General features: G+C 37.9%; 52 non-coding genes across 52 annotated transcripts; all 52 read right to left on the bottom strand.

Annotated features, from left to right (window-relative positions):
- Nucleotides 1-64: 64 nt before the first annotated feature.
- On the bottom strand, nt 65-138 carry trnat-agu (transfer RNA threonine (anticodon AGU)). The gene has a single exon. It is a non-coding gene; the product is annotated as a tRNA-Thr (tRNA).
- A 247-nt stretch (nt 139-385) lies between these two features.
- On the bottom strand, nt 386-458 carry trnat-ugu (transfer RNA threonine (anticodon UGU)). The gene has a single exon. It is a non-coding gene; the product is annotated as a tRNA-Thr (tRNA).
- Nucleotides 459-708: 250 nt separating this feature from the next.
- trnat-agu (transfer RNA threonine (anticodon AGU)) lies at nt 709-782 on the bottom strand. The gene has a single exon. It is a non-coding gene; the product is annotated as a tRNA-Thr (tRNA).
- Nucleotides 783-1,674: 892 nt separating this feature from the next.
- Nucleotides 1,675-1,747, bottom strand: trnat-ugu (transfer RNA threonine (anticodon UGU)). Its single transcript has one exon. It is a non-coding gene; the product is annotated as a tRNA-Thr (tRNA).
- A 791-nt stretch (nt 1,748-2,538) lies between these two features.
- trnat-cgu (transfer RNA threonine (anticodon CGU)) lies at nt 2,539-2,611 on the bottom strand. Its single transcript has one exon. It is a non-coding gene; the product is annotated as a tRNA-Thr (tRNA).
- A 1,215-nt stretch (nt 2,612-3,826) lies between these two features.
- On the bottom strand, nt 3,827-3,900 carry trnat-agu (transfer RNA threonine (anticodon AGU)). The gene has a single exon. It is a non-coding gene; the product is annotated as a tRNA-Thr (tRNA).
- A 247-nt stretch (nt 3,901-4,147) lies between these two features.
- On the bottom strand, nt 4,148-4,221 carry trnat-agu (transfer RNA threonine (anticodon AGU)). The gene has a single exon. It is a non-coding gene; the product is annotated as a tRNA-Thr (tRNA).
- A 787-nt stretch (nt 4,222-5,008) lies between these two features.
- trnat-agu (transfer RNA threonine (anticodon AGU)) lies at nt 5,009-5,082 on the bottom strand. Its single transcript has one exon. It is a non-coding gene; the product is annotated as a tRNA-Thr (tRNA).
- A 198-nt stretch (nt 5,083-5,280) lies between these two features.
- trnat-agu (transfer RNA threonine (anticodon AGU)) lies at nt 5,281-5,354 on the bottom strand. Its single transcript has one exon. It is a non-coding gene; the product is annotated as a tRNA-Thr (tRNA).
- Nucleotides 5,355-5,601: 247 nt separating this feature from the next.
- Nucleotides 5,602-5,674, bottom strand: trnat-ugu (transfer RNA threonine (anticodon UGU)). Its single transcript has one exon. It is a non-coding gene; the product is annotated as a tRNA-Thr (tRNA).
- An 892-nt stretch (nt 5,675-6,566) lies between these two features.
- trnat-agu (transfer RNA threonine (anticodon AGU)) lies at nt 6,567-6,640 on the bottom strand. The gene has a single exon. It is a non-coding gene; the product is annotated as a tRNA-Thr (tRNA).
- A 568-nt stretch (nt 6,641-7,208) lies between these two features.
- Nucleotides 7,209-7,282, bottom strand: trnat-agu (transfer RNA threonine (anticodon AGU)). The gene has a single exon. It is a non-coding gene; the product is annotated as a tRNA-Thr (tRNA).
- A 568-nt stretch (nt 7,283-7,850) lies between these two features.
- Nucleotides 7,851-7,923, bottom strand: trnat-ugu (transfer RNA threonine (anticodon UGU)). The gene has a single exon. It is a non-coding gene; the product is annotated as a tRNA-Thr (tRNA).
- An 892-nt stretch (nt 7,924-8,815) lies between these two features.
- On the bottom strand, nt 8,816-8,889 carry trnat-agu (transfer RNA threonine (anticodon AGU)). The gene has a single exon. It is a non-coding gene; the product is annotated as a tRNA-Thr (tRNA).
- A 247-nt stretch (nt 8,890-9,136) lies between these two features.
- trnat-agu (transfer RNA threonine (anticodon AGU)) lies at nt 9,137-9,210 on the bottom strand. The gene has a single exon. It is a non-coding gene; the product is annotated as a tRNA-Thr (tRNA).
- A 568-nt stretch (nt 9,211-9,778) lies between these two features.
- On the bottom strand, nt 9,779-9,851 carry trnat-ugu (transfer RNA threonine (anticodon UGU)). Its single transcript has one exon. It is a non-coding gene; the product is annotated as a tRNA-Thr (tRNA).
- A 250-nt stretch (nt 9,852-10,101) lies between these two features.
- Nucleotides 10,102-10,175, bottom strand: trnat-agu (transfer RNA threonine (anticodon AGU)). Its single transcript has one exon. It is a non-coding gene; the product is annotated as a tRNA-Thr (tRNA).
- A 247-nt stretch (nt 10,176-10,422) lies between these two features.
- On the bottom strand, nt 10,423-10,496 carry trnat-agu (transfer RNA threonine (anticodon AGU)). Its single transcript has one exon. It is a non-coding gene; the product is annotated as a tRNA-Thr (tRNA).
- Nucleotides 10,497-11,388: 892 nt separating this feature from the next.
- Nucleotides 11,389-11,462, bottom strand: trnat-agu (transfer RNA threonine (anticodon AGU)). The gene has a single exon. It is a non-coding gene; the product is annotated as a tRNA-Thr (tRNA).
- Nucleotides 11,463-11,709: 247 nt separating this feature from the next.
- On the bottom strand, nt 11,710-11,782 carry trnat-ugu (transfer RNA threonine (anticodon UGU)). The gene has a single exon. It is a non-coding gene; the product is annotated as a tRNA-Thr (tRNA).
- A 571-nt stretch (nt 11,783-12,353) lies between these two features.
- Nucleotides 12,354-12,427, bottom strand: trnat-agu (transfer RNA threonine (anticodon AGU)). Its single transcript has one exon. It is a non-coding gene; the product is annotated as a tRNA-Thr (tRNA).
- A 568-nt stretch (nt 12,428-12,995) lies between these two features.
- Nucleotides 12,996-13,068, bottom strand: trnat-ugu (transfer RNA threonine (anticodon UGU)). The gene has a single exon. It is a non-coding gene; the product is annotated as a tRNA-Thr (tRNA).
- A 250-nt stretch (nt 13,069-13,318) lies between these two features.
- Nucleotides 13,319-13,392, bottom strand: trnat-agu (transfer RNA threonine (anticodon AGU)). Its single transcript has one exon. It is a non-coding gene; the product is annotated as a tRNA-Thr (tRNA).
- A 247-nt stretch (nt 13,393-13,639) lies between these two features.
- On the bottom strand, nt 13,640-13,713 carry trnat-agu (transfer RNA threonine (anticodon AGU)). Its single transcript has one exon. It is a non-coding gene; the product is annotated as a tRNA-Thr (tRNA).
- A 247-nt stretch (nt 13,714-13,960) lies between these two features.
- trnat-agu (transfer RNA threonine (anticodon AGU)) lies at nt 13,961-14,034 on the bottom strand. The gene has a single exon. It is a non-coding gene; the product is annotated as a tRNA-Thr (tRNA).
- Nucleotides 14,035-14,602: 568 nt separating this feature from the next.
- On the bottom strand, nt 14,603-14,675 carry trnat-ugu (transfer RNA threonine (anticodon UGU)). The gene has a single exon. It is a non-coding gene; the product is annotated as a tRNA-Thr (tRNA).
- A 250-nt stretch (nt 14,676-14,925) lies between these two features.
- Nucleotides 14,926-14,999, bottom strand: trnat-agu (transfer RNA threonine (anticodon AGU)). Its single transcript has one exon. It is a non-coding gene; the product is annotated as a tRNA-Thr (tRNA).
- Nucleotides 15,000-15,244: 245 nt separating this feature from the next.
- Nucleotides 15,245-15,318, bottom strand: trnat-agu (transfer RNA threonine (anticodon AGU)). Its single transcript has one exon. It is a non-coding gene; the product is annotated as a tRNA-Thr (tRNA).
- Nucleotides 15,319-15,565: 247 nt separating this feature from the next.
- On the bottom strand, nt 15,566-15,639 carry trnat-agu (transfer RNA threonine (anticodon AGU)). The gene has a single exon. It is a non-coding gene; the product is annotated as a tRNA-Thr (tRNA).
- A 247-nt stretch (nt 15,640-15,886) lies between these two features.
- Nucleotides 15,887-15,959, bottom strand: trnat-ugu (transfer RNA threonine (anticodon UGU)). The gene has a single exon. It is a non-coding gene; the product is annotated as a tRNA-Thr (tRNA).
- Nucleotides 15,960-16,532: 573 nt separating this feature from the next.
- trnat-agu (transfer RNA threonine (anticodon AGU)) lies at nt 16,533-16,606 on the bottom strand. Its single transcript has one exon. It is a non-coding gene; the product is annotated as a tRNA-Thr (tRNA).
- Nucleotides 16,607-16,853: 247 nt separating this feature from the next.
- On the bottom strand, nt 16,854-16,926 carry trnat-ugu (transfer RNA threonine (anticodon UGU)). Its single transcript has one exon. It is a non-coding gene; the product is annotated as a tRNA-Thr (tRNA).
- Nucleotides 16,927-17,497: 571 nt separating this feature from the next.
- On the bottom strand, nt 17,498-17,571 carry trnat-agu (transfer RNA threonine (anticodon AGU)). The gene has a single exon. It is a non-coding gene; the product is annotated as a tRNA-Thr (tRNA).
- A 568-nt stretch (nt 17,572-18,139) lies between these two features.
- trnat-ugu (transfer RNA threonine (anticodon UGU)) lies at nt 18,140-18,212 on the bottom strand. Its single transcript has one exon. It is a non-coding gene; the product is annotated as a tRNA-Thr (tRNA).
- A 250-nt stretch (nt 18,213-18,462) lies between these two features.
- Nucleotides 18,463-18,536, bottom strand: trnat-agu (transfer RNA threonine (anticodon AGU)). The gene has a single exon. It is a non-coding gene; the product is annotated as a tRNA-Thr (tRNA).
- Nucleotides 18,537-18,783: 247 nt separating this feature from the next.
- Nucleotides 18,784-18,857, bottom strand: trnat-agu (transfer RNA threonine (anticodon AGU)). Its single transcript has one exon. It is a non-coding gene; the product is annotated as a tRNA-Thr (tRNA).
- A 247-nt stretch (nt 18,858-19,104) lies between these two features.
- On the bottom strand, nt 19,105-19,178 carry trnat-agu (transfer RNA threonine (anticodon AGU)). The gene has a single exon. It is a non-coding gene; the product is annotated as a tRNA-Thr (tRNA).
- A 568-nt stretch (nt 19,179-19,746) lies between these two features.
- On the bottom strand, nt 19,747-19,819 carry trnat-ugu (transfer RNA threonine (anticodon UGU)). The gene has a single exon. It is a non-coding gene; the product is annotated as a tRNA-Thr (tRNA).
- Nucleotides 19,820-20,069: 250 nt separating this feature from the next.
- trnat-agu (transfer RNA threonine (anticodon AGU)) lies at nt 20,070-20,143 on the bottom strand. Its single transcript has one exon. It is a non-coding gene; the product is annotated as a tRNA-Thr (tRNA).
- A 247-nt stretch (nt 20,144-20,390) lies between these two features.
- trnat-agu (transfer RNA threonine (anticodon AGU)) lies at nt 20,391-20,464 on the bottom strand. The gene has a single exon. It is a non-coding gene; the product is annotated as a tRNA-Thr (tRNA).
- A 247-nt stretch (nt 20,465-20,711) lies between these two features.
- On the bottom strand, nt 20,712-20,785 carry trnat-agu (transfer RNA threonine (anticodon AGU)). Its single transcript has one exon. It is a non-coding gene; the product is annotated as a tRNA-Thr (tRNA).
- Nucleotides 20,786-21,032: 247 nt separating this feature from the next.
- On the bottom strand, nt 21,033-21,105 carry trnat-ugu (transfer RNA threonine (anticodon UGU)). The gene has a single exon. It is a non-coding gene; the product is annotated as a tRNA-Thr (tRNA).
- A 573-nt stretch (nt 21,106-21,678) lies between these two features.
- Nucleotides 21,679-21,752, bottom strand: trnat-agu (transfer RNA threonine (anticodon AGU)). The gene has a single exon. It is a non-coding gene; the product is annotated as a tRNA-Thr (tRNA).
- Nucleotides 21,753-21,999: 247 nt separating this feature from the next.
- On the bottom strand, nt 22,000-22,072 carry trnat-ugu (transfer RNA threonine (anticodon UGU)). Its single transcript has one exon. It is a non-coding gene; the product is annotated as a tRNA-Thr (tRNA).
- A 1,213-nt stretch (nt 22,073-23,285) lies between these two features.
- Nucleotides 23,286-23,358, bottom strand: trnat-ugu (transfer RNA threonine (anticodon UGU)). The gene has a single exon. It is a non-coding gene; the product is annotated as a tRNA-Thr (tRNA).
- Nucleotides 23,359-23,608: 250 nt separating this feature from the next.
- trnat-agu (transfer RNA threonine (anticodon AGU)) lies at nt 23,609-23,682 on the bottom strand. The gene has a single exon. It is a non-coding gene; the product is annotated as a tRNA-Thr (tRNA).
- Nucleotides 23,683-24,251: 569 nt separating this feature from the next.
- On the bottom strand, nt 24,252-24,325 carry trnat-agu (transfer RNA threonine (anticodon AGU)). Its single transcript has one exon. It is a non-coding gene; the product is annotated as a tRNA-Thr (tRNA).
- A 568-nt stretch (nt 24,326-24,893) lies between these two features.
- Nucleotides 24,894-24,966, bottom strand: trnat-ugu (transfer RNA threonine (anticodon UGU)). Its single transcript has one exon. It is a non-coding gene; the product is annotated as a tRNA-Thr (tRNA).
- A 250-nt stretch (nt 24,967-25,216) lies between these two features.
- trnat-agu (transfer RNA threonine (anticodon AGU)) lies at nt 25,217-25,290 on the bottom strand. Its single transcript has one exon. It is a non-coding gene; the product is annotated as a tRNA-Thr (tRNA).
- Nucleotides 25,291-25,537: 247 nt separating this feature from the next.
- On the bottom strand, nt 25,538-25,611 carry trnat-agu (transfer RNA threonine (anticodon AGU)). Its single transcript has one exon. It is a non-coding gene; the product is annotated as a tRNA-Thr (tRNA).
- A 247-nt stretch (nt 25,612-25,858) lies between these two features.
- Nucleotides 25,859-25,932, bottom strand: trnat-agu (transfer RNA threonine (anticodon AGU)). Its single transcript has one exon. It is a non-coding gene; the product is annotated as a tRNA-Thr (tRNA).
- A 247-nt stretch (nt 25,933-26,179) lies between these two features.
- On the bottom strand, nt 26,180-26,252 carry trnat-cgu (transfer RNA threonine (anticodon CGU)). Its single transcript has one exon. It is a non-coding gene; the product is annotated as a tRNA-Thr (tRNA).
- Nucleotides 26,253-26,558: the final 306 nt, after the last annotated feature.

Raw genomic sequence — 26,558 nt, 5'->3', positions numbered from 1 at the left:
TTTCATTGTTTACATCCCGGAATCATTGTGTTTCCACACAACTATTGCGTCAAACACAACTCAGAGGCTCTGCTGGGATTTGAACCCAGGATCTCCTGTTTACTAGACAGGCACTTTGACCAACTAAGCCACAGCGCCTGATGTAAGTGACGAAAAGAACTGGATAAACGTTTTTGCTAAGCAAATATCTAGAGCTTGTAGAAAAATATATTAGTCTTATTGGTAAAGCAATGCAAGCCACTGTAGTACTTCTCAATAAGATTTAGTTAAGACATGTCCCAGAAGAGCAAATCATCTGTACATCAACTGTCATGTAAACTATTTGATTGTTTACTTCCTGGAATCACTGTAGTTCCATACAACTAGTGAGTCAGAAAGAACTCAGAGGCACTGCTGGGATTTGGACCCAGGATCTCTTGTTTACAAGACAGGCGCTTTGGCCACTAAGCTACAGCGCCTGTTTTGAAAGACATATGGGACTGCATTAGGCGTTTCTTATGCGAAAATCTTGATATTTGAGAAAGAGTAATTAATCTTGATATTCTAGCTATAGAAAATAAGGTAGTACTTCTCGATCAATTTTTGTCATTACATGTAGCAGACATGTCATTTACCTGTGCTTTATTTAGCACCGTCGAAATATGCCTGTCTAGGCACCGAGCTTATTCTGCTTTCCTCTAGCTATCTGTTATATTGTAATAAACACAAAGGCACTGCTGGGATTTGAACCCAGGATCTCCTGTTTACTAGACAAGCACTTTGACCAACTAAGCCACAGCGCCTGATGTAAATGAAGAAAAGAACTGGATAAACGTTTTTGCTAAGCAAATATCTAGAGCTTGTAGAAAAATATATTAGTCTTATTGGTAAAGCAATGCAAGCCACTGTAGTACTTCTCAATAAGATTTAGTTAAGACATGACCCAGAAGAGCATATCATCTGTACATCAAATGTCATGTAAACTACTTGATTGTTTACTTCCCAGAATCATTGTGTTTCCACACAACTACCGAGTCAGAAAAGACTCAGAGGCACTGCTGGGATTTGAAACCAGGATCTCCTGTTTAAAAGACAGGTGCTTTGGCCACTAAGCTACAGCGCCTGTTTTGAGAGACCAATGACACTACATTAGGCTTTTCTTATGCGATGATCTTGATATTTGAGAAAGAGTAATTTATCTTGATATTCTAGCTATAGGAAATTAATGTAGTACTTCTCAATGAATTTTTGTCATTTTATGTAGCAGACTTGTCGTTTACCTGTGCTTTATTTAGCACCGTCGAAATATGACTGTCTAGGCACCGAGGTTATTCTGCTTTCCCTTAGCTATCTGTTGTATTTTAATAAACATAGAGACTCTGCTGGGATTTGAACCCAGGATCTCCTGTTTACTAGACAGGCACTTTGACCAACTAAGCCACAGCGTCTGATGTAAGTGATGAAAAGAACTGGATAAACGTTTTTGCTAAGCAAATATCGAGACCTTGTAGAAAAATATATTAGTCTTATTGGTAAAGCAATGCAAGCCACTGTAGTACTTCTCAATAAGATTTAGTTAAGACATGTCCCAGAAGAGCATATCATCTGTACATCAAATGTCATGTAAACTACTTGATTGTTTACTTCCCAGAATCATTGTGTTTCCACACAACTACCGAGTCAGAAACAACTCAGAAGCACTGCTGGGATTTGAACCCAGGATCTCCTGTTTACAAGACAGGCACTTTGGCCACTAAGCTACAGCGCCTGTTTTGAAAGACATATGGGACTGCATTAGGCGTTTCTTATGCGAAAATCTTGATATTTGAGAAAGAGTAATTAATCTTGATATTCTAGCTATAGAAAATAATGTAGTACTTCTCAATCAATTTTTGTCATTACATGTAGCAGACATGTCATTTACCTGTGCTTTATTTAGCACTGTCGAAATATGCCTGTCTAGGCACCGAGCTTATTCTGCTTTCCTCTAGCTATCTGTTATATTGTAATAAACACAAAGGCACTGCTGGGATTTGAACCCAGGATCTCCTGGTTACTAGACGGGCACTTTGACCAACTAAGCCACAGCGCCTTATGTAAATGAAGAAAAGAACTGGATAAACGTTTTTGCTAAGCAAATATCTAGAGCTTGTAGACAATTATATTAGTCTTATTGCTAAAGCAATACAAGCTATTGTAGTACTTCTCAATAAGATTTAGTTAAGACATGTCCCAGAAGAGCATATCATCTGTCCATCAAATGTCATGTAAACTATTTGATTCTTTACTTCCCGGAATCATTGTGTTTCCACACAACTAAATGAAGAAAAGAACTGGATAAACGTTTTTGCTAAGCAATTATCTAGAGCTTGTAGAAAATTAGATTAGTCTTATTGGAAAAGCAATGCAGCCTACTGTAGTACTTCTCAATAAGATTTAATTAAGACATGTCCCAGAAGAGCATATCATCTGTACATCAACTGTCATGTAAACTATTTGATTGTTTACTTCCTGCAATCATTGTGTTTCCACACAACTACTGAGTCAGAAAAGACTCAGAGGCACTGGTGGGATTTGAACCCAGGATCTCCTGTTTACGAGACAGGCGCTTTGGCCACTAAGCTACAGTGCCTGTTTTGAGAAACCAATGACACTGCATTAGGCTTTTCTTATGCGATGATCTTGATATTTGAGAAAGAGTAATTTATCTTGATATTCTAGCTATAGGAAATTAATGTAATACTTCGCAATGAATTTTTGTCATTTTATGTAGCAGACTTGTCGTTTACCTGTGCTTTTTTAGCACCGTCGAAATATGCCTGTCTAGGCACCGAGCATATTCTGCTTTCCCTTAGCTATCTGTTGTATTTTAATAAACACAGAGACTCTGCTGGGATTTGAACCCAGGATCTCCTGTTTACTAGACAGGCACTTTGACCCACTTATCCACAGCGCCTGATGTAAGTGAAGAAAAGAACTGGATAAACGTTTTTGCTAAGCAAATATCTAGAGCTTGTAGAAAATTATATTAGTCTTATTGGTAAAGCAATGCAAGCTACTGTAGTACTTCTCAATAAGATTTAGTTAAGACATGTCCCAGAAGAGCATATCATCTGTACATAAAATGTCATGTAAACTTTTTGATTGTTTACTTCCCGTAATCATTGTGTTTCCACACAACTACGGAGTCAGAAACAACTCAGAGACACTGCTGGGATTTGAATCCAGGATCTCCTGTTTACAAGAAAGGCGCTTTGGCCACTAAGCTACAGCGCCTGTTTTGAAAGACATATGGGACTGCATTAGGCTTTTCTTATGCGAAAATCTTGATATTTGAGAAGGAGTAATTTATCTTGATATTCTAGCTATAGAAATTAATGTAGTACTTCTCAGTGAATTTTTGTCATTACATGTAGCAGACTTGTCGTTTACCTGTGCTTTATTTAGCACCATCAAAATATAACTGTCTAGGCACCGAGCTTATTCTGCTTACCCTTAGCTATCTGTTGAATTTTAATAAACACAAAGGCACTGTTGGGATTTGAACCCATGATCTCCTGCTTACTAGACAGAAACTTTGACCAACTAAGCAACAGCGCCTGCTGTAAATGAAGAAAAGAACTGGATAAACGTTTTTGCTAAGCAATTATCTAGAGCTTGTAGAAAATTAGATTAGTCTTATTGGAAAAGCAATGCAGGCTACTGTAGTACTTCTCAATAAGATTTAATTAAGACATGTCCCATAAGAGCATATCATCTGTACATCAACTGTCATGTTAACAATTTGATTGTTTACATCCCAGAATCATTGTGTTTCCACACAACTATTGCGTCAAACACAACTCAGAGGCACTGCTGGGATTTGAACCCAGGATCTCCTGTTTACTAGACAGGCACTTTGACCAACTAAGCCACAGCGCCTGATGTAAGTGACGAAAAGAACTGGATAAACGTTTTTGCTAAGCAAATATCTAGAGCTTGTAGAAAAATATATTAGTCTTATTGGTAAAGCAATGCAAGCTACTGTAGTACTTCTCAATAAGATTTAGTTAAGACATGTCCCAGAAGAGCATATCATCTGTACATCAAATGTCATGTAAACTATTTGATTGTTTACTTCCTGGAATCATTGTGTTTCCACACAACTACTGAGTCAAAAACAACTCAGAGGCACTGCTGGGATTTGAACCCAGGATCTCCTGTTTACTAGACAGGCACTTTGACCAACTAAGCCACAGCGCCTGATGTAAGTGACGAAAAGAACTGGATAAACGTTTTTGCTAAGCAAATATCTAGAGCTTGTAGAAAAATATATTGGTCTTATTGGTAAACCAATGCAAGCTACTGTAGTACTTCTCAATAAGATTTAATTAAGACATGTCCCAGAAGAGCATATCATCTGTACATCAAATGTCATGTAAACTATTTGATTGTTTGCTTACCGGAATCATTGTGTTTCCACACAACTACTGAGTCAGAAACAACTCAGAGGCACTGCTGGGATTTTAACCCAGGATCTCCTGTTTACAATTCAGGCGCTTTGGCCACTAAGCTACAGCGCCTGATGTAAGTGAAGAAAAGAACTGGATAAACGTTTTTGCTAAGCAAATATCTAGAGCTTTTAGAAAAATATATTAGTCTTATTGATAAAGCAATGCAAGCTACTGTAGTACTTCTCAATAAGATTTAGTTAAGACATGTCCCAGAAGAGCATATCATCTGTACATAAAATGTCATGTAAACTATTTGATTGTTTACTTCCCGGAATCATTGTGTTTCCACACAACTAAATGAAGAAAAGAACTGGATAAAAGTTTTTGCTAAGCAATTATCTAGAGCTTGTAGAAAATTAGATTAGTCTTATTGGAAAAGCAATGCAGGCTACTGTAGTACTTCTCAATAAGATTTAATTAAGACATGTCCCATAAGAGCATATCATCTGTACATCAACTGTCATGTTAACAATTTCATTGTTTACATCCCGGAATCATTGTGTTTCCACACAACTATTGCGTCAAACACAACTCAGAGGCACTGCTGGGATTTGAACCCAGGATCTCCTGTTTACTAGACAGGCACTTTGACCAACTAAGCCACAGCGCCTGATGTAAGTGACGAAAAGAACTGGATAAACGTTTTTGCTAAGCAAATATCTAGAGCTTGTAGAAAAATATATTAGTCTTATTGGTAAAGCAATGCAAGCCACTGTAGTACTTCTCAATAAGATTTAGTTAAGACATGTCCCAGAAGAGCATATCATCTGCTTTCCTCTAGCTATCTGTTTTATTGTAATAAACACAAAGGCACTGCTGGGATTTGAACCCAGGATCTCCTGTTTACTGGACAGGCACTTTGACCAACTAAGCCACAGCGCCTGCTGTAAATGAAGAAAAGAACTGGATAAACGTTTTTGCTAAGCAAATATCTAGAGCTTGTAGAAAATTATATTAGTCTTATTGCTAAAGCAATTCAAGCTATTGTAGTACTTCTCAATAAGATTTAGTTAAGACATGTCCCAGAAGAGCATATCATCTGTACATCAACTGTCATGTAAACTATTTGATTGTTTACTTCCTGCAATCATTGTGTTTCCACACAACTACTGAGTCAGAAAAGACTCAGAGGCACTGGTGGGATTTGAACCCAGGATCTCCTGTTTACAAGACAGGTGCTTTGGCCACTAAGCTACAGTGCCTGTTTTGAGAAACCAATGACACTGCATTAGGCTTTTCTTATGCGATGATCTTGATATTTGAGAAAGAGTAATTTATCTTGATATTCTAGCTATAGGAAATTAATGTAATACTTCGCAATGAATTTTTGTCATTTTATGTAGCAGACTTGTCGTTTACCTGTGCTTTTTTAGCACCGTCGAAATATGCCTGTCTAGGCACCGAGCATATTCTGCTTTCCCTTAGCTATCTGTTGTATTTTAATAAACACAGAGACTCTGCTGGGATTTGAACCCAGGATCTCCTGTTTACTAGACAGGCACTTTGACCCACTTATCCACAGCGCCTGATGTAAGTGAAGAAAAGAACTGGATAAACGTTTTTGCTAAGCAAATATCTAGAGCTTGTAGAAAATTATATTAGTCTTATTGGTAAAGCAATGCAGGCTACTGTAGTACTCCTCAATAAGATTGAATTAGGACATGTTCCACAAGAGCATATCATCTGTACATCAACTGTCATGTAAACTATTTGATTGTTTACTTCCCGGAATCATTGTGTTTCCAAACAACTACTGAGTCAAACACAACTCAGAGGCACTGCTGGGATTTGAACCAAGGATCTCCTGTTTACTAGACAGGCACTTTGACCAACTAAGCCACAGCGCCTGATGTAAATGAAGAAAATAACTGGATAAACATTTTTACTAAGCAAATATCTAGAGCTTGTAGAAAATTATATTAGTCTTATTGGTAAAGCAATGCAAGCTACTGTAGTACTTCTCAATAAGATTTATTTAAGACATGTCCCAGAAGAGCATATCATCTGTACATAAAATGTCATGTAAACTTTTTGATTGTTTACTTCCCGTAATCATTGTGTTTCCAAACAACTATTGCGTCAAACACAACTCAGAGGCACTGCTGGGATTTAAACCCAGGTTCTCCTGTTTACTAGACAGGCACTTTAACCAACTAAGCCACAGCGCCTGATGTAAGTGAAGAAAAGAACTGGATAAACGTTTTTGCTAAGCAAATATCTAGAGCTTGTAGAAAAATATATTAGTCTTATTGGTAAAGCAATGCAAGCTACTGTAGTACTTCTCAATAAGATTTAGTTAAGACATGTCCCAGAAAAGCATATCATCTGTCCATCAACTGTCATGTAAACTATTTGATTGTTTACTTCCCGGAATCAATGTGTTTCCAAACAACTATTTCGTCAAACACAACTCAGAGGCACTGCTGGGATTTGAACCGAGGTTCTCCTGTTTACTAGACAGGCACTTTAACCAACTAAGCCACAGCGCCTGATGTAAGTGAAGAAAAGAACTGGATAAACGTTTTTGCTAAGCAAATATCTAGAGCTTGTAGAAAATTATATTAGTCTTATTGGTAAAGCAATGCAAGCTACTGTAGTACTTCTCAATAAGATTTAGTTAAGACAGGTCCCAGAAGAGCATATCATCTGTACATCAACTGTCATGTAAACTATTTGATTGTTTACTTCCCAGAATCATTGTGTTTCCAAACAACTATTGGGTCAAACACAACTCAGAGGCACTGCTGGGATTTGAACCCAGGATCACCTGTTTACTAGACAGGCACTTTGACCAACTAAGCCACAGCGCCTGCTGTAAATGAAGAAAAGAACTGGATGAACGTTTTTGCTAAGCAAATATCTAGAGCTTGTAGAAAATTATATTAGTCTTATTGGTAAAGCAATGCAGGCTACTGTAGTACTTCTCAATAAGATTGAATTAGGACATGTCCCACGAGAGCATATCATCTGTACATCAACTGTCATGTAAACTATTTGATTGTTTGCTTCCCGGAATCATTGTGTTGCCAAAAAACTATTGTGTCAAACACAACTCAGAGGTACTGCTGGGATTTGAACCCAGGATCTCCTGGTTACTAGATGGGCACTTTGACCAACTAAGCCACAGCGCCTTATGTAAATGAAGAAAAGAACTGGATAAACGTTTTTGCTAAGTAAATATCTAGAGCTTGTAGAAAATTATATTAGTGTTATTGCTAAAGCAATTCAAGCTATTGTAGTACTTCTCAATAAGATTTAGTTAAGACATGTCCCAGAAGAGCATATCATCTGTACATCAACTGTCATGTAAACTATTTGATTGTTTACTTCCCGTAATCATTGTGTTTCCACACAACTACTGAGTCAGAAACAACTCAGAGGCACTGCTGGGATTTGAACCCAGGATCTCCTGTTTACAAGACAGGCGCTTTGACCACTAAGCTACAGCGCCTACTTTGAAAAACCAATGAGACTGCATTAGGCTTTTCTTATGCGATGATCTTGATATTTGAGAAAGAGTAATTTATCTTGATATTCTAGCTATAGGAAATTAATGTAATACTTCGCAATGAATTTTTGTCATTTTATGTAGCAGACTTGTCGTTTACCTGTGCTTTTTTAGCACCGTCGAAATATGCCTGTCTAGGCACCGAGCATATTCTGCTTTCCCTTAGCTATCTGTTGTATTTTAATAAACACAGAGACTCTGCTGGGATTTGAACCCAGGATCTCCTGTTTACTAGACAGGCACTTTGACCCACTTATCCACGGCGCCTGATGTAAGTGAAGAAAAGAACTGGATAAACGTTTTTGCTAAGCAAATATCTAGAGCTTGTAGAAAATTATATTAGTCTTATTGGTAAAGCAATGCAGGCTACTGTAGTACTCCTCAATAAGATTGAATTAGGACATGTTCCACAAGAGCATATCATCTGTACATCAACTGTCATGTAAACTATTTGATTGTTTACTTCCCGGAATCATTGTGTTTCCAAACAACTACTGAGTCAAACACAACTCAGAGGCACTGCTGGGATTTGAACCAAGGATCTCCTGTTTACTAGACAGGCACTTTGACCAACTAAGCCACAGCGCCTGATGTAAATGAAGAAAATAACTGGATAAACGTTTTTACTAAGCAAATATCTAGAGCTTGTAGAAAATTATATTAGTCTTATTGGTAAAGCAATGCAAGCTACTGTAGTACTTCTCAATAAGATTTAGTTAAGACATGTCCCAAAAGAGCATATCATCTGTACATAAAATGTCATGTAAACTTTTTGATTGTTTACTTCCCGTAATCATTGTGTTTCCAAACAACTATTGCGTCAAACACAACTCAGAGGCACTGCTGGGATTTAAACCCAGGTTCTCCTGTTTACTAGACAGGCACTTTAACCAACTAAGCCACAGCGCCTGATGTAAGTGAAGAAAAGAACTGGATAAACGTTTTTGCTAAGCAAATATCTAGAGCTTGTAGAAAAATATATTAGTCTTATTGGTAAAGCAATGCAAGCTACTGTAGTACTTCTCAATAAGATTTAGTTAAGACATGTCCCAGAAAAGCATATCATCTGTCCATCAACTGTCATGTAAACTATTTGATTGTTTACTTCCCGGAATCAATGTGTTTCCAAACAACTATTTCGTCAAACACAACTCAGAGGCACTGCTGGGATTTGAACCCAGGTTCTCCTGTTTACTAGACAGGCACTTTAACCAACTAAGCCACAGCGCCTGATGTAAATGAAGAAAAGAACTGGATAAACGTTTTTGCTAAGCAAATATCTAGAGCTTGTAGAAAATTATATTAGTCTTATTGGTAAAGCAATGCAGGCTACTGTAGTACTTCTCAATAAGATTGAATTAGGACATGTCCCACGAGAGCATATCATCTGTACATCAACTGTCATGTAAACTATTTGATTGTTTGCTTCCCGGAATCATTGTGTTGCCAAAAAACTATTGTGTCAAACACAACTCAGAGGTACTGCTGGGAATTGAACCCAGGATCTCCTGGTTACTAGACGGGCACTTTGACCAACTAAGCCACAGCGCCTTATGTAAATGAAGAAAAGAACTGGATAAACGTTTTTGCTAAGTAAATATCTAGAGCTTGTAGAAAATTATATTAGTCTTATTGCTAAAGCAATTCAAGCTATTGTAGTACTTCTCAATAAGATTTAGTTAAGACATGTCCCAGAAGAGCATATCATCTGTACATCAACTGTCATGTAAACTATTTGATTGTTTACTTCCTGGAATCATTGTGTTTCCACACAACTACTGAGTCAGAAAAGACTCAGAGGCACTGCTGGGATTTGAACCCAGGATCTCCTGTTTACAAGACAGGCACTTTGGCCACTAAGCTACAGCACCTGTTTTGAAAGACATATGGGACTGCATTAGGCGTTTCTTATGCGAAAATCTTGATATTTGAGAAAGAGTAATTAATCTTGATATTCTAGCTATAGAAAATAATGTAGTACTTCTCGATCAATTTTTGTCATTACATATAGCAGACATGTCATTTACCTGCGCTTTATTTAGCACCTTCGAAATATGCCTGTCTAGGCACCGAGCTTATTCTGCTTTCCTCTAGCTGTCTGTTAAATTGTAATAAACACAAAGGCACTGCTGGGATTTGAACCCAGGATCTCCTGTTTACTAGACAGGCACTTTGACCAACTAAGCCACAGCGCCTGATGTAAGTGAAGAAAAGAACTGGATAAACGTTTTTGCTAAGCAAATATCTAGAGCTTGTAGAAAAATATATTAGTCTTATTGGTAAAGCAATGCAAGCTACTGTAGTACTTCTCAATAAGATTTGGTTAAGACATGTCCCAGAAGAGCATATCACCTGTCCATCAACTGTCACGTAAACTATTTGATTGTTTACTTCCCGGAATCATTGTGTTTCCAAACAACTACTGAGTCAAACACAACTCAGAGGCACTGCTGGGATTTGAACCCAGGATCTCCTGTTTACTAGACAGGCACTTTGACCAACTAAACCACAGCGCCTGATGTAAATGAAGAAAAGAACTGGATAAACGTTTTTGCTAAGCAAATATCTAGAGCTTGTAGAAAATTATATTAGTCTTATTGGTAAAGCAATGCAAGCTACTGTAGTACTTCTCAATAAGATTTAGTTAAGACATGTCCCAGAAGAGCATATCATCTGTACATCAAATGTCATGTAAACTTTTTGATTGTTTACTTCCCGTAATCATTGTGTTTCCACACAACTACTGAGTCAGAAACAACCCAGAGGCACTGCTGGGATTTGAATCCAGGATCTCGTGTTTACAAGAAAGGCGCTTTGGCCAATAAGCTACAGTGCCTGCTTTGAAAGACATATGGGACTGCATTAGGCTTTTCTTATGCGAAAATCTTGATATTTTAGAAGGAGTAATTTATCTTGATATTCTAGCTATAGAAATTAATGTAGTACTTCTCAATGAATTTTTGTCATTACATGTAGCAGACTCTTCGTTTACCTGTGCTTTATTTAGCACCATCAAAATATAACTGTCTAGGCACCGAGCTTATTCTGCTTTCCCTTAGCTATCTGTTGAATTTTAATAAACACAAAGGCACTGCTGGGATTTAAACCCATGATCTCCTGCTTACTAGACAGAAACTTTGACCAACTAAGCCACAGCGCCTGCTGTAAATGAAGAAAAGAACTGGATAAACGTTTTTGCTAAGCAATTATCTAGAGCTTGTAGAAAATTAGATTAGTCTTATTGGAAAAGCAATGCAGGCTACTGTAGTACTTCTCAATAAGATTTAATTAAGACATGTCCCTGAAGAGCATATCATCTGTACATCAACTGTCATGTTAACAATTTGATTGTTTACATCCCGGAATCATTGTGTTTCCACAACAACTATTGCATCAAACACAACTCAGAGGCACTGCTGGGATTTGAACCCAGAATCTCCTGTTTACTAGACAGGCACTTTGACCAACTAAGCCACAGCGCCTGATGTTAGTGACGAAAAGAACTGGATAAACGTTTTTGCTAAGCAAATATCTAGAGCTTGTAGAAAAATATATTAGTCTTATTGGTAAAGCAATGCAAGCTACTGTAGTACTTCTCAATAAGATTTAGTTAAGACATGTCCCAGAAGAGCATATCATCTGTACATCATATGTCATGTAAACTATTTGATTGTTTGCTTCCCGGAATCATTGTGTTTCCACACAACTACTGAGTCAGAAACAACTCAGAGGCACTGCTGGGATTTGAACCCATGATCTCCTGTTAACAAGACAGGCGCTTTGGCCACTAAGCTACAGCGCCTGTTTAGAAACACATATGGGACTGCATTAGGGGTTTCTTATGCGAAAATCTTGATATTTGAGAAAGAGTAATTAATCTTGATATTCTAGCTATAGAAAATAATGTAGTACTTCTCAATCAATTTTTGTCATTACATGTAGCAGACATGTCATTTACCTGTGCTTTATTTAGCACCGTCGACATATGCCTGTCTAGGCACCGAGCTTATTCTGCTTTCCTCTAGCTATCTGTTATATTGTAATAAACACAAAGGTACTGCTGGGATTTGAACCCAGGATCTCCTGTTTACTAGACAGGCACTTTGACCAACTAAGCCACAGCGCTGGCTGTAAATTAAGAAAAGAACTGGATAAACGTTTTTGCTAAGCAAATATCTAGAGCTTGTAGAAAATTATATTAGTCTTATTGGTAAAGCAATGCAGGCTACTGTAGTACTTCTCAATAAGATTTAGTTAAGACATGTCCCAGAAGAGCATATCATCTGTCCATCAACTGTCATGTAAACTATTTGATTGTTTACTTCCCGGAATCAATGTGTTTCCAAACAACTATTGCGTCAAACACAACTCAGAGGCACTGCTGGGATTTGAACCCAGGTTCTCCTGTTTACTAGACAGGCACTTTAACCAACTAAGCCACAGCGCCTGATGTAAGTGAAGAAAAGAACTGGATAAACGTTTTTGCTAAGCAAATATCTAGAGCTTGTAGAAAAATATATTAGTCTTATTGGTAAAGCAATGCAAGCTACTGTAGTACTTCTCAATAAGATTTAGTTAAGACATGTCCCAGAAGAGCATATCATCTGTCCATCAACTGTCATGTAAACTATTTGATTGTTTACTTCCCGGAATCAATGTGTTTCCAAACAACTATTGCGTCAAACACAACTCAGAGGTACTGCTGGGATTTGAACCCAGGTTCTCCTGTTTACTAGACAGGCACTGCAACCAACTAAGCCACAGCGCCTGATGTAAGTGAAGAAAAGAACTGGATAAACGTTTTTGCTAAGCAAATATCTAGAGCTTGTAGAAAAATATATTAGTCTTATTGGTAAAGCAATGCAAGCTACTGTAGTACTTCTCAATAAGATTTAGTTAAGACATGTCCCAGAAGAGCATATCATCTGTACATCAAATGTCATGTAAACTATTTGGTTGTTTACTTACCGGAATCATTGTGTTTCCACATAACTACTGAGTCAGAAACAACTCAGAGGCACTGCTGGGATTGGAACCCAGGATCTCCTGTTTACAAGACAGGCGCTTTGGCCACTAAGCTACAGCGCCTGTTTTGAAAGATATATGGGACTGCATTAGGCGTTTCTTATGCGAAAATCTTGATATTTGAGAAAGAGTAATTAATCTTGATATTCTAGCTATAGAAAATAATGTAGTACTTCTCAATCAATTTTTGTCATTACATGTAGCAGACATGTCATTTACCTGTGCTTTATTTAGCACCGTCGAAATATGCCTGTCAAGCCAGCGAGCTTATTCTGCTTTCCTCTAGCTATCTGTTATATTGTTACAACCACAAAGGCACTGCTGGGATTTGAACCCAGGATCTCCTGTTTACTGGACAGGCACTTTGACCAACTAAGCCACAGCGCCTGATGTAAATGAAGAAAAGAACTGGATAAACGTTTTTGCTAAGCAAATATCTAGAGCTTGTAGAAAATTATATTAGTCTTATTGGTAAAGCAATGCAGGCTACTGTAGTACTTCTCAATATGATTTAGTTCAGACAGGTCCCAGAAGAGCATATCATCTGTACATCAACTGTCATGTAAACTATTTGATTGTTTACTTCCCGGAATCATTGTGTTTCCAAACAACTATTGGGTCAAACACAACTCAGAGGCACTGCTGGGATTTGAACCCAGGATCACCTGTTTACTAGACAGGCACTTTGACCAACTAAGCCACAGCGCCTGCTGTAGATGAAGAAAAGAACTGGATGAACGTTTTTGCTAAGCAATTATCTAGAGCTTGTAGAAAATTAGATTAGTCTTATTGGAAAAGCAATGCAGGCTACTGTAGTACTTCTCAATAAGATTTAATTAAGACATGTCCCATAAGAGCATATCATCTGTACATCAACTGTCATGTTAACAATTTGATTGTTTACATCCCAGAATCATTGTGTTTCCACACAACTATTGCGTCAAACACAACTCAGAGGCACTGCTGGGATTTGAACCCAGGATCTCCTGTTTACTAGACAGGCACTTTGACCAACTAAGCCACAGCGCCTGATGTAAGTGACGAAAATAACTGGATAAACGTTTTTGCTAAGCAAATATCTAGAGCTTGTAGAAAAATATATTAGTCTTATTGGTAAAGCAATGCAAGCTACTGTAGTACTTCTCAATAAGATTTAGTTAAGACATGTCCTAGAAGAGCATATCATCTGTCCATCAACTGTCATGTAAACTATTTGATTGTTTACTTCCCGGAATCAATGTGTTTCCAAACAACTATTGCGTCAAACACAACTCAGAGGCACTGCTGGGATTTGAACCCAGGTTCTCCTGTTTACTAGACAGGCACTGCAACCAACTAAGCCACAGCGCCTGATGTAAGTGAAGAAAAGAACTGGATAAACGTTTTTGCTAAGCAAATATCTAGAGCTTGTAGAAAAATATATTAGTCTTATTGGTAAAGCAATGCAAGCTACTGTAGTACTTCTCAATAAGATTTAGTTAAGACATGTCCCAGAAGAGCATATCATCTGTACATCAAATGTCATGTAAACTATTTGATTGTTTACTTACCGGAATCATTGTGTTTCCACACAACTACTGAGTCAGAAACAACTCAGAGGCACTGCTGGGATTTGAACCCAGGATCTCCTGTTTACAAGACAGGCGCTTTGGCCACTAAGCTACAGCGCCTGTTTTGAAAGATATATGGGACTGCATTAGGCGTTTCTTATGCGAAAATCTTGATATTTGAGAAAGAGTAATTAATCTTGATATTCTAGCTATAGAAAATAATGTAGTACTTCTCAATCAATTTTTGTCATTACATGTAGCAGACATGTCATTTACCTGTGCTTTATTTAGCACCGTCGAAATATGCCTGTCAAGCCAGCGAGCTTATTTTGCTTTCCTCTAGCTATCTGTTATATTGTTACAACCACAAAGGCACTGCTGGGATTTGAACCCAGGATCTCCTGTTTACTGGACAGGCACTTTGACCAACTAAGCCACAGCGCCTGATCTAAATGAAGAAAAGAACTGGATAAACGTTTTTGCTAAGCAAATATCTAGAGCTTAGAAAATTATATTAGTCTTATTGGTAAAGCAATGCAGGCTACTGTAGTACTTCTCAATATGATTTAGTTAAGACAGGTCCCAGAAGAGCATATCATCTGTACATCAACTGTCATGTAAACTATTTGATTGTTTACTTCCCGGAATCATTGTGTTTCCAAACAACTATTGGGTCAAACACAACTCAGAGGCACTGCTGGGATTTGAACCCAGGATCACCTGTTTACTAGACAGGCACTTTGACCAACTAAGCCACAGCGCCTGCTGTAGATGAAGAAAAGAACTGGATGAACGTTTTTGCTAAGCAATTATCTAGAGCTTGTAGAAAATTAGATTAGTCTTATTGGAAAAGCAATGCAGGCTACTGTAGTACTTCTCAATAAGATTTAATTAAGACATGTCCCATAAGAGCATATCATCTGTACATCAACTGTCATGTTAACAATTTGATTGTTTACATCCCAGAATCATTGTGTTTCCACACAACTATTGCGTCAAACACAACTCAGAGGCACTGCTGGGATTTGAACCCAGGATCTCCTGTTTACTAGACAGGCACTTTGACCAACTAAGCCACAGCGCCTGATGTAAGTGACGAAAATAACTGGATAAACGTTTTTGCTAAGCAAATATCTAGAGCTTGTAGAAAAATATATTAGTCTTATTGGTAAAGCAATGCAAGCTACTGTAGTACTTCTCAATAAGATTTAGTTAAGACATGTCCCAGAAGAGCATATCATCTGTACATCAAATGTCATGTAAACTATTTGATTGTTTACTTCCTGGAATCATTGTGTTTCCACACAACTACTGAGTCAGAAAAGACTCAGAGGCACTGCTGGGATATGAACCCAGGATCTCCTGTTTACAAGACAGGTGCTTTGGCCACTAAGCTACAGCGCCTGTTTTGAGAGACCAATGACACTGCATTAGGCTTTTCTTATGCGATAATCTTGATATTTGTGAAAGAGCAATTTATCTTGATATTCTAGCTATAGGAATTTATTGTAGTAATTCTCAATGAATTTTTGTCATTTTAAGTAGCAGACTTGTCGTTTACCTGTGCTTTATTTAGCACCATCAAAATATAACTGTCTAGGCACCGAGCTTATTCTGCTTTCCCTTAGCTATCTGTTGAATTTTAATAAACACAAAGGCACTGCTGGGATTTAAACCCATGATCTCCTGCTTACTAGACAGAAACTTTGACCAACTAAGCCACAGCGCCTGCTGTAAATGAAGAAAAGAACTGGATAAACGTTTTTGCTAAGCAATTATCTAGAGCTTGTAGAAAATTAGATTAGTCTTATTGGAAAAGCAATGCAGGCTACTGTAGTACTTCTCAATAAGATTTAATTAAGACATGTCCCTGAAGAGCATATCATCTGTACATCAACTGTCATGTTAACAATTTGATTGTTTACATCCCGGAATCATTGTGTTTCCACAACAACTATTGCATCAAACACAACTCAGAGGCACTGCTGGGATTTGAACCCAGAATCTCCTGTTTACTAGACAGGCACTTTGACCAACTAAGCCACAGCACCTGATGTTAGTGACGAAAAGAACTGGATAAACGTTTTTGCTAAGCAAATATCTAGAGCTTGTAGAAAAATATATTAGTCTTATTGGTAAAGCAATGCAAGCTACTGTAGTACTTCTCAATAAGATTTAGTTAAGACATGTCCCAGAAGAGCATATCATCTGTACATCATATGTCATGTAAACTATTTGATTGTTTGCTTCCCGGAATCATTGTGTTTCCACACAACTACTGAGTCAGAAACAACTCAGAGGCACTGCTGGGATTTGAACCCATGATCTCCTGTTAACAAGACAGGCGCTTTGGCCACTAAGCTACAGCGCCTGTTTAGAAACACACATGGGACTGCATTAGGGGTTTCTTATGCGAAAATCTTGATATTTGAGAAAGAGTAATTAATCTTGATATTCTAGCTATAGAAAATAATGTAGTACTTCTCAATCAATTTTTGTCATTACATGTAGCAGACATGTCATTTACCTGTGCTTTATTTAGCACCGTCGACATATGCCTGTCTAGGCACCGAGCTTATTCTGCTTTCCTCTAGCTATCTGTTATATTGTAATAAACACAAAGGTACTGCTGGGATTTGAACCCAGGATCTCCTGTTTACTAGACAGGCACTTTGACCAACTAAGCCACAGAGCTGGCTGTAAATTAAGAAAAGAACTGGATAAACGTTTTTGCTAAGCAAATATCTAGAGCTTGTAGAAAATTATATTAGTCTTATTGGTAAAGCAATGCAGGCTACTGTAGTACTTCTCAATAAGATTTAGTTAAGACATGTCCCAGAAGAGCATATCATCTGTCCATCAACTGTCATGTAAACTATTTGATTTTTTACTTCCCGGAATCAATGTGTTTCCAAACAACTATTGCGTCAAACACAACTCAGAGGCACTGCTGGGATTTGAACCCAGGTTCTCCTGTTTACTAGACAGGCACTTTAACCAACTAAGCCACAGCGCCTGATGTAAGTGAAGAAAAGAACTGGATAAACGTTTTTGCTAAGCAAATATCTAGAGCTTGTAGAAAAATATATTAGTCTTATTGGTAAAGCAATGCAAGCTACTGTAGTACTTCTCAATAAGATTTAGTTAAGACATGTCCCAGAAGAGCATATCATCTGTACATCAAATGTCATGTAAACTATTTGATTGTTTACTTCCCGGAATCAATGTGTTTCCAAACAACTATTGCGTCAAACACAACTCAGAGGCACTGCTGGGATTTGAACCCAGGTTCTCCTGTTTACTAGACAGGCACTGCAACCAACTAAGCCACAGCGCCTGATGTAAGTGAAGAAAAGAACTGGATAAACGTTTTTGCTAAGCAAATATCTAGAGCTTGTAGAAAAATATATTAGTCTTATTGGTAAAGCAATGCAAGCTACTGTAGTACTTCTCAATAAGATTTAGTTAAGACATGTCCCAGAAGAGCATATCATCTGTACATCAAATGTCATGTAAACTATTTGGTTGTTTACTTACCGGAATCATTGTGTTTCCACACAACTACTGAGTCAGAAACAACTCAGAGGCACTGCTGGGATTGGAACCCAGGATCTCCTGTTTACAAGACAGGCGCTTTGGCCACTAAGCTACAGCGCCTGTTTTGAAAGATATATGGGACTGCATTAGGCGTTTCTTATGCGAAAATCTTGATATTTGAGAAAGAGTAATTAATCTTGATATTCTAGCTATAGAAAATAATGTAGTACTTCTCAATCAATTTTTGTCATTACATGTAGCAGACATGTCATTTACCTGTGCTTTATTTAGCACCGTCGAAATATGCCTGTCAAGCCAGCGAGCTTATTCTGCTTTCCTCTAGCTATCTGTTATATTGTTACAACCACAAAGGCACTGCTGGGATTTGAACCCAGGATCTCCTGTTTACTGGACAGGCACTTTGACCAACTAAGCCACAGCGCCTGATGTAAATGAAGAAAAGAACTGGATAAACGTTTTTGCTAAGCAAATATCTAGAGCTTGTAGAAAATTATATTAGTCTTATTGGTAAAGCAATGCAGGCTACTGTAGTACTTCTCAATATGATTTAGTTCAGACAGGTCCCAGAAGAGCATATCATCTGTACATCAACTGTCATGTAAACTATTTGATTGTTTACTTCCCGGAATCATTGTGTTTCCAAACAACTATTGGGTCAAACACAACTCAGAGGCACTGCTGGGATTTGAACCCAGGATCACCTGTTTACTAGACAGGCACTTTGACCAACTAAGCCACAGCGCCTGCTGTAGATGAAGAAAAGAACTGGATTAACGTTTTTGCTAAGCAATTATCTAGAGCTTGTAGAAAATTAGATTAGTCTTATTGGAAAAGCAATGCAGGCTACTGTAGTACTTCTCAATAAGATTTAATTAAGACATGTCCCATAAGAGCATATCATCTGTACATCAACTGTCATGTTAACAATTTGATTGTTTACATCCCAGAATCATTGTGTTTCCACACAACTATTGCGTCAAACACAACTCAGAGGCACTGCTGGGATTTGAACCCAGGATCTCCTGTTTACTAGACAGGCACTTTGACCAACTAAGCCACAGCGCCTGATGTAAGTGACGAAAATAACTGGATAAACGTTTTTGCTAAGCAAATATCTAGAGCTTGTAGAAAAATATATTAGTCTTATTGGTAAAGCAATGCAAGCTACTGTAGTACTTCTCAATAAGATTTAGTTAAGACAAGTCCTAGAAGAGCATATCATCTGTCCATCAACTGTCATGTAAACTATTTGATTGTTTACTTCCCGGAATCAATGTGTTTCCAAACAACTATTGCGTCAAACACAACTCAGAGGCACTGCTGGGATTTGAACCCAGGTTCTCCTGTTTACTAGACAGGCACTGCAACCAACTAAGCCACAGCGCCTGATGTAAGTGAAGAAAAGAACTGGATAAACGTTTTTGCTAAGCAAATATCTAGAGCTTGTAGAAAAATATATTAGTCTTATTGGTAAAGCAATGCAAGCTACTGTAGTACTTCTCAATAAGATTTAGTTAAGACATGTCCCAGAAGAGCATATCATCTGTACATCAAATGTCATGTAAACTATTTGATTGTTTACTTACCGGAATCATTGTGTTTCCACACAACTACTGAGTCAGAAACAACTCAGAGGCACTGCTGGGATTTGAACCCAGGATCTCCTGTTTACAAGACAGGCGCTTTGGCCACTAAGCTACAGCGCCTGTTTTGAAAGATATATGGGACTGCATTAGGCGTTTCTTATGCGAAAATCTTGATATTTGAGAAAGAGTAATTAATCTTGATATTCTAGCTATAGAAAATAATGTAGTACTTCTCAATCAATTTTTGTCATTACATGTAGCAGACATGTCATTTACCTGTGCTTTATTTAGCACCGTCGAAATATGCCTGTCAAGCCAGCGAGCTTATTTTGCTTTCCTCTAGCTATCTGTTATATTGTTACAACCACAAAGGCACTGCTGGGATTTGAACCCAGGATCTCCTGTTTACTGGACAGGCACTTTGACCAACTAAGCCACAGCGCCTGATCTAAATGAAGAAAAGAACTGGATAAACGTTTTTGCTAAGCAAATATCTAGAGCTTGTAGAAAATTATATTAGTCTTATTGGTAAAGCAATGCAGGCTACTGTAGTACTTCTCAATATGATTTAGTTAAGACAGGTCCCAGAAGAGCATATCATCTGTACATCAACTGTCATGTAAACTATTTGATTGTTTACTTCCCGGAATCATTGTGTTTCCAAACAACTATTGGGTCAAACACAACTCAGAGGCACTGCTGGGATTTGAACCCAGGATCACCTGTTTACTAGACAGGCACTTTGACCAACTAAGCCACAGCGCCTGCTGTAGATGAAGAAAAGAACTGGATGAACGTTTTTGCTAAGCAATTATCTAGAGCTTGTAGAAAATTAGATTAGTCTTATTGGAAAAGCAATGCAGGCTACTGTAGTACTTCTCAATAAGATTTAATTAAGACATGTCCCATAAGAGCATATCATCTGTACATCAACTGTCATGTTAACAATTTGATTGTTTACATCCCAGAATCATTGTGTTTCCACACAACTATTGCGTCAAACACAACTCAGAGGCACTGCTGGGATTTGAACCCAGGATCTCCTGTTTACTAGACAGGCACTTTGACCAACTAAGCCACAGCGCCTGATGTAAGTGACGAAAATAACTGGATAAACGTTTTTGCTAAGCAAATATCTAGAGCTTGTAGAAAAATATATTAGTCTTATTGGTAAAGCAATGCAAGCTACTGTAGTACTTCTCAATAAGATTTAGTTAAGACATGTCCCAGAAGAGCATATCATCTGTACATCAAATGTCATGTAAACTATTTGATTGTTTACTTCCTGGAATCATTGTGTTTCCACACAACTACTGAGTCAGAAAAGACTCAGAGGCACTGCTGGGATATGAACCCAGGATCTCCTGTTTACAAGACAGGTGCTTTGGCCACTAAGCTACAGCGCCTGTTTTGAGAGACCAATGACACTGCATTAGGCTTTTCTTATGCGATAATCTTGATATTTGTGAAAGAGCAATTTATCTTGATATTCTAGCTATAGGAATTTATTGTAGTAATTCTCAATGAATTTTTGTCATTTTAAGTAGCAGACTTGTCGTTTACCTGTGCTTTATTTAGCACCATCAAAATATAACTGTCTAGGCACCGAGCTTATTCTGCTTTCCCTTAGCTATCTGTTGAATTTTAATAAACACAAAGGCACTGCTGGGATTTAAACCCATGATCTCCTGCTTACTAGACAGAAACTTTGACCAACTAAGCCACAGCGCCTGCTGTAAATGAAGAAAAGAACTGGATAAACGTTTTTGCTAAGCAATTATCTAGAGCTTGTAGAAAATTAGATTAGTCTTATTGGAAAAGCAATGCAGGCTACTGTAGTACTTCTCAATAAGATTTAATTAAGACATGTCACTGAAGAGCATATCATCTGTACATCAACTGTCATGTTAACAATTTGATTGTTTACATCCCGGAATCATTGTGTTTCCACAACAACTATTGCATCAAACACAACTCAGAGGCACTGCTGGGATTTGAACCCAGAATCTCCTGTTTACTAGACAGGCACTTTGACCAACTAAGCCACAGCGCCTGATGTTAGTGACGAAAAGAACTGGATAAACGTTTTTGCTAAGCAAATATCTAGAGCTTGTAGAAAAATATATTAGTCTTATTGGTAAAGCAATGCAAGCTACTGTAGTACTTCTCAATAAGATTTAGTTAAGACATGTCCCAGAAGAGCATATCATCTGTACATCATATGTCATGTAAACTATTTGATTGTTTGCTTCCCGGAATCATTGTGTTTCCACACAACTACTGAGTCAGAAACAACTCAGAGGCACTGCTGGGATTTGAACCCATGATCTCCTGTTAACAAGACAGGCGCTTTGGCCACTAAGCTACAGCGCCTGTTTAGAAACACATATGGGACTGCATTAGGGGTTTCTTATGCGAAAATCTTGATATTTGAGAAAGAGTAATTAATCTTGATATTCTAGCTATAGAAAATAATGTAGTACTTCTCAATCAATTTTTGTCATTACATGTAGCAGACATGTCATTTACCTGTGCTTTATTTAGCACCGTCGACATATGCCTGTCTAGGCAGCGAGCTTATTCTGCTTTCCTCTAGCTATCTGTTATATTGTAATAAACACAAAGGTACTGCTGGGATTTGAACCCAGGATCTCCTGTTTACTAGACAGGCACTTTGACCAACTAAGCCACAGCGCTGGCTGTAAATTAAGAAAAGAACTGGATAAACGTTTTTGCTAAGCAAATATCTAGAGCTTGTAGAAAATTATATTAGTCTTATTGGTAAAGCAATGCAGGCTACTGTAGTACTTCTCAATAAGATTTAGTTAAGACATGTCCCAGAAGAGCATATCATCTGTCCATCAACTGTCATGTAAACTATTTGATTGTTTACTTCCCGGAATCAATGTGTTTCCAAACAACTATTGCGTCAAACACAACTCAGAGGCACTGCTGGGATTTGAACCCAGGTTCTCCTGTTTACTAGACAGGCACTTTAAACAACTAAGCCACAGCGCCTGATGTAAGTGAAGAAAAGAACTGGATAAACGTTTTTGCTAAGCAAATATCTAGAGCTTGTAGAAAAATATATTAGTCTTATTGGTAAAGCAATGCAAGCTACTGTAGTACTTCTCAATAAGATTTAGTTAAGACATGTCCCAGAAGAGCATATCATCTGTCCATCAACTGTCTTGTAAACTATTTGATTGTTTACTTCCCGGAATCAATGTGTTTCCAAACAACTATTGCGTCAAACACAACTCAGAGGCACTGCTGGGATTTGAACCCAGGTTCTCCTGTTTACTAGACAGGCACTGCAACCAACTAAGCCACAGCGCCTGATGTAAGTGAAGAAAAGAACTGGATAAACGTTTTTGCTAAGCAAATATCTAGAGCTTGTAGAAAAATATATTAGTCTTATTGGTAAAGCAATGCAAGCTACTGTAGTACTTCTCAATAAGATTTAGTTAAGACATGTCCCAGAAGAGCATATCATCTGTACATCAAATGTCATGTAAACTATTTGATTGTTTACTTACCGGAATCATTGTGTTTCCACACAACTACTGAGTCAGAAACAACTCAGAGGCACTGCTGGGATTTGAACCCAGGATCTCCTGTTTACAAGACAGGCGCTTTGGCCACTAAGCTACAGCGCCTGTTTTGAAAGATATATGGGACTGCATTAGGCGTTTCTTATGCGAAAATCTTGATATTTGAGAAAGAGTAATTAATCTTGATATTCTAGCTATAGAAAATAATGTAGTACTTCTCAATCAATTTTTGTCATTACATGTAGCAGACATGTCATTTACCTGTGCTTTATTTAGCACCGTCGAAATATGCCTGTCAAGCCAGCGAGCTTATTCTGCTTTCCTCTAGCTATCTGTTATATTGTTACAACCACAAAGGCACTGCTGGGATTTGAACCCAGGATCTCCTGTTTACTGGACAGGCACTTTGACCAACTAAGCCACAGCGCCTGATGTAAATGAAGAAAAGAACTGGATAAACGTTTTTGCTAAGCAAATATCTAGAGCTTGTAGAAAATTATATTAGTCTTATTGGTAAAGCAATGCAGGCTACTGTAGTACTTCTCAATATGATTTAGTTCAGACAGGTCCCAGAAGAGCATATCATCTGTACATCAACTGTCATGTAAACTATTTGATTGTTTACTTCCCGGAATCATTGTGTTTCCAAACAACTATTGGGTTCAAACACAACTCAGAGGAACTGCTGGGATTTGAACCCAGGATCACCTGTTTACTAGACAGGCACTTTGACCAACTAAGCCACAGCGCCTGCTGTAGATGAAGAAAAGAACTGGATGAACGTTTTTGCTAAGCAATTATCTAGAGCTTGTAGAAAATTAGATTAGTCTTATTGGAAAAGCAATGCAGGCTAAAGTAGTACTTCTCAATAAGATTTAATTAAGACATTTCCCATAAGAGCATATCATCTGTACATCAACTGTCATGTTAACAATTTGATTGTTTACATCCCAGAATCATTGTGTTTCCACACAACTATTGCGTCAAACACAACTCAGAGGCACTGCTGGGATTTGAACCCAGGATCTCCTGTTTACTAGACAGGCACTTTGACCAACTAAGCCACAGCGCCTGATGTAAGTGATGAAAATAACTGGATAAACGTTTTTGCTAAGCAAATATCTAGAGCTTGTAGAAAAATATATTAGTCTTATTGGTAAAGCAATGCAAGCTACTGTAGTACTTCTCAATAAGATTTAGTTAAGACATGTCCTAGAAGAGCATATCATCTGTCCATCAACTGTCATGTAAACTATTTGATTGTTTACTTCCCGGAATCAATGTGTTTCCAAACAACTATTGCGTCAAACACAACTCAGAGGCACTGCTGGGATTTGAACCCAGGTTCTCCTGTTTACTAGACAGGCACTGCAACCAACTAAGCCACAGCGCCTGATGTAAGTGAAGAAAAGAACTGGATAAACGTTTTTGCTAAGCAAATATCTAGAGCTTGTAGAAAAATATATTAGTCTTATTGGTAAAGCAATGCAAGCTACTGTAGTACTTCTCAATAAGATTTAGTTAAGACATGTCCCAGAAGAGCATATCATCTGTACATCAAATGTCATGTAAACTATTTGATTGTTTACTTACCAGAATCATTGTGTTTCCACACAACTACTGAGTCAGAAACAACTCAGAGGCACTGCTGGGATTTGAACCCAAGATCTCCTGTTTACAAGACAGGCGCTTTGGCCACTAAGCTACAGCGCCTGTTTTGAAAGATATATGGGACTGCATTAGGCGTTTCTTATGCGAAAATCTTGATATTTGAGAAAGAGTAATTAATCTTGATATTCTAGCTATAGAAAATAATGTAGTACTTCTCAATCAATTTTTGTCATTACATGTAGCAGACATGTCATTTACCTGTGCTTTATTTAGCACCGTCGAAATATGCCTGTCAAGCCAGCGAGCTTATTTTGCTTTCCTCTAGCTATCTGTTATATTGTTACAACCACAAAGGCACTGCTGGGATTTGAACCCAGGATCTCCTGTTTACTGGACAGGCACTTTGACCAACTAAGCCACAGCGCCTGATGTAAATGAAGAAAAGAACTGGATAAACGTTTTTGCTAAGCAAATATCTAGAGCTTGTAGAAAATTATATTAGTCTTATTGGTAAAGCAATGCAGGCTACTGTAGTACTTCTCAATATGATTTAGTTAAGACAGGTCCCAGAAGAGCATATCATCTGTACATCAACTGTCATGTAAACTATTTGATTGTTTACTTCCCGGAATCATTGTGTTTCCAAACAACTATTGGGTCAAACACAACTCAGAGGCACTGCTGGGATTTGAACCCAGGATCACCTGTTTACTAGACAGGCACTTTGACCAACTAAGCCACAGCGCCTGCTGTAGATGAAGAAAAGAACTGGATGAACGTTTTTGCTAAGCAATTATCTAGAGCTTGTAGAAAATTAGATTAGTCTTATTGGAAAAGCAATGCAGGCTACTGTAGTACTTCTCAATAAGATTTAATTAAGACATGTCCCATAAGAGCATATCATCTGTACATCAACTGTCATGTTAACAATTTGATTGTTTACATCCCAGAATCATTGTGTTTCCACACAACTATTGCGTCAAACACAACTCAGAGGCACTGCTGGGATTTGAACCCAGGATCTCCTGTTTACTAGACAGGCACTTTGACCAACTAAGCCACAGCGCCTGATGTAAGTGACGAAAATAACTGGATAAACGTTTTTGCTAAGCAAATATCTAGAGCTTGTAGAAAAATATATTAGTCTTATTGGTAAAGCAATGCAAGCTACTGTAGTACTTCTCAATAAGATTTAGTTAAGACATGTCCCAGAAGAGCATATCATCTGTACATCAAATGTCATGTAAACTATTTGATTGTTTACTTCCTGGAATCATTGTGTTTCCACACAACTACTGAGTCAGAAACAACTCAGAGGCACTGCTGGGATTTGAACCCAGGATCTCCTGTTTACGAGACAGGCGCTTTGGCCACTAAGCCACAGCACCTGCTGTAAATGAAGAAAAGAACTGGATAAACGTTTTTGCTAAGCAAATATCTAGAGCTTGTAGAAAATTATATTAGTCTTATTGGTAAAGCAATGCAGGCTACTGTAGTACTTCTCAATAAGATTGAATTAGGACATGTCCCACAAGAGCATATCATCTGTACATCAACTGTCATGTAAACTATTTGATTGTTTACTTCCCGGAATCACTGTGTTGCCAAACAACTATTGCGTCAAACACAACTCAGAGGTACTGCTGGGATTTGAACCCAGGATCTCCTGGTTACTAGACGGGCACTTTGACCAA

Source organism: Nothobranchius furzeri, chromosome 10, assembly GCF_043380555.1.
Source record: "Nothobranchius furzeri strain GRZ-AD chromosome 10, NfurGRZ-RIMD1, whole genome shotgun sequence".
Lineage (NCBI taxonomy): Eukaryota > Metazoa > Chordata > Actinopteri > Cyprinodontiformes > Nothobranchiidae > Nothobranchius > Nothobranchius furzeri.
This window is presented reverse-complemented; position numbering and strand designations above follow the sequence as displayed.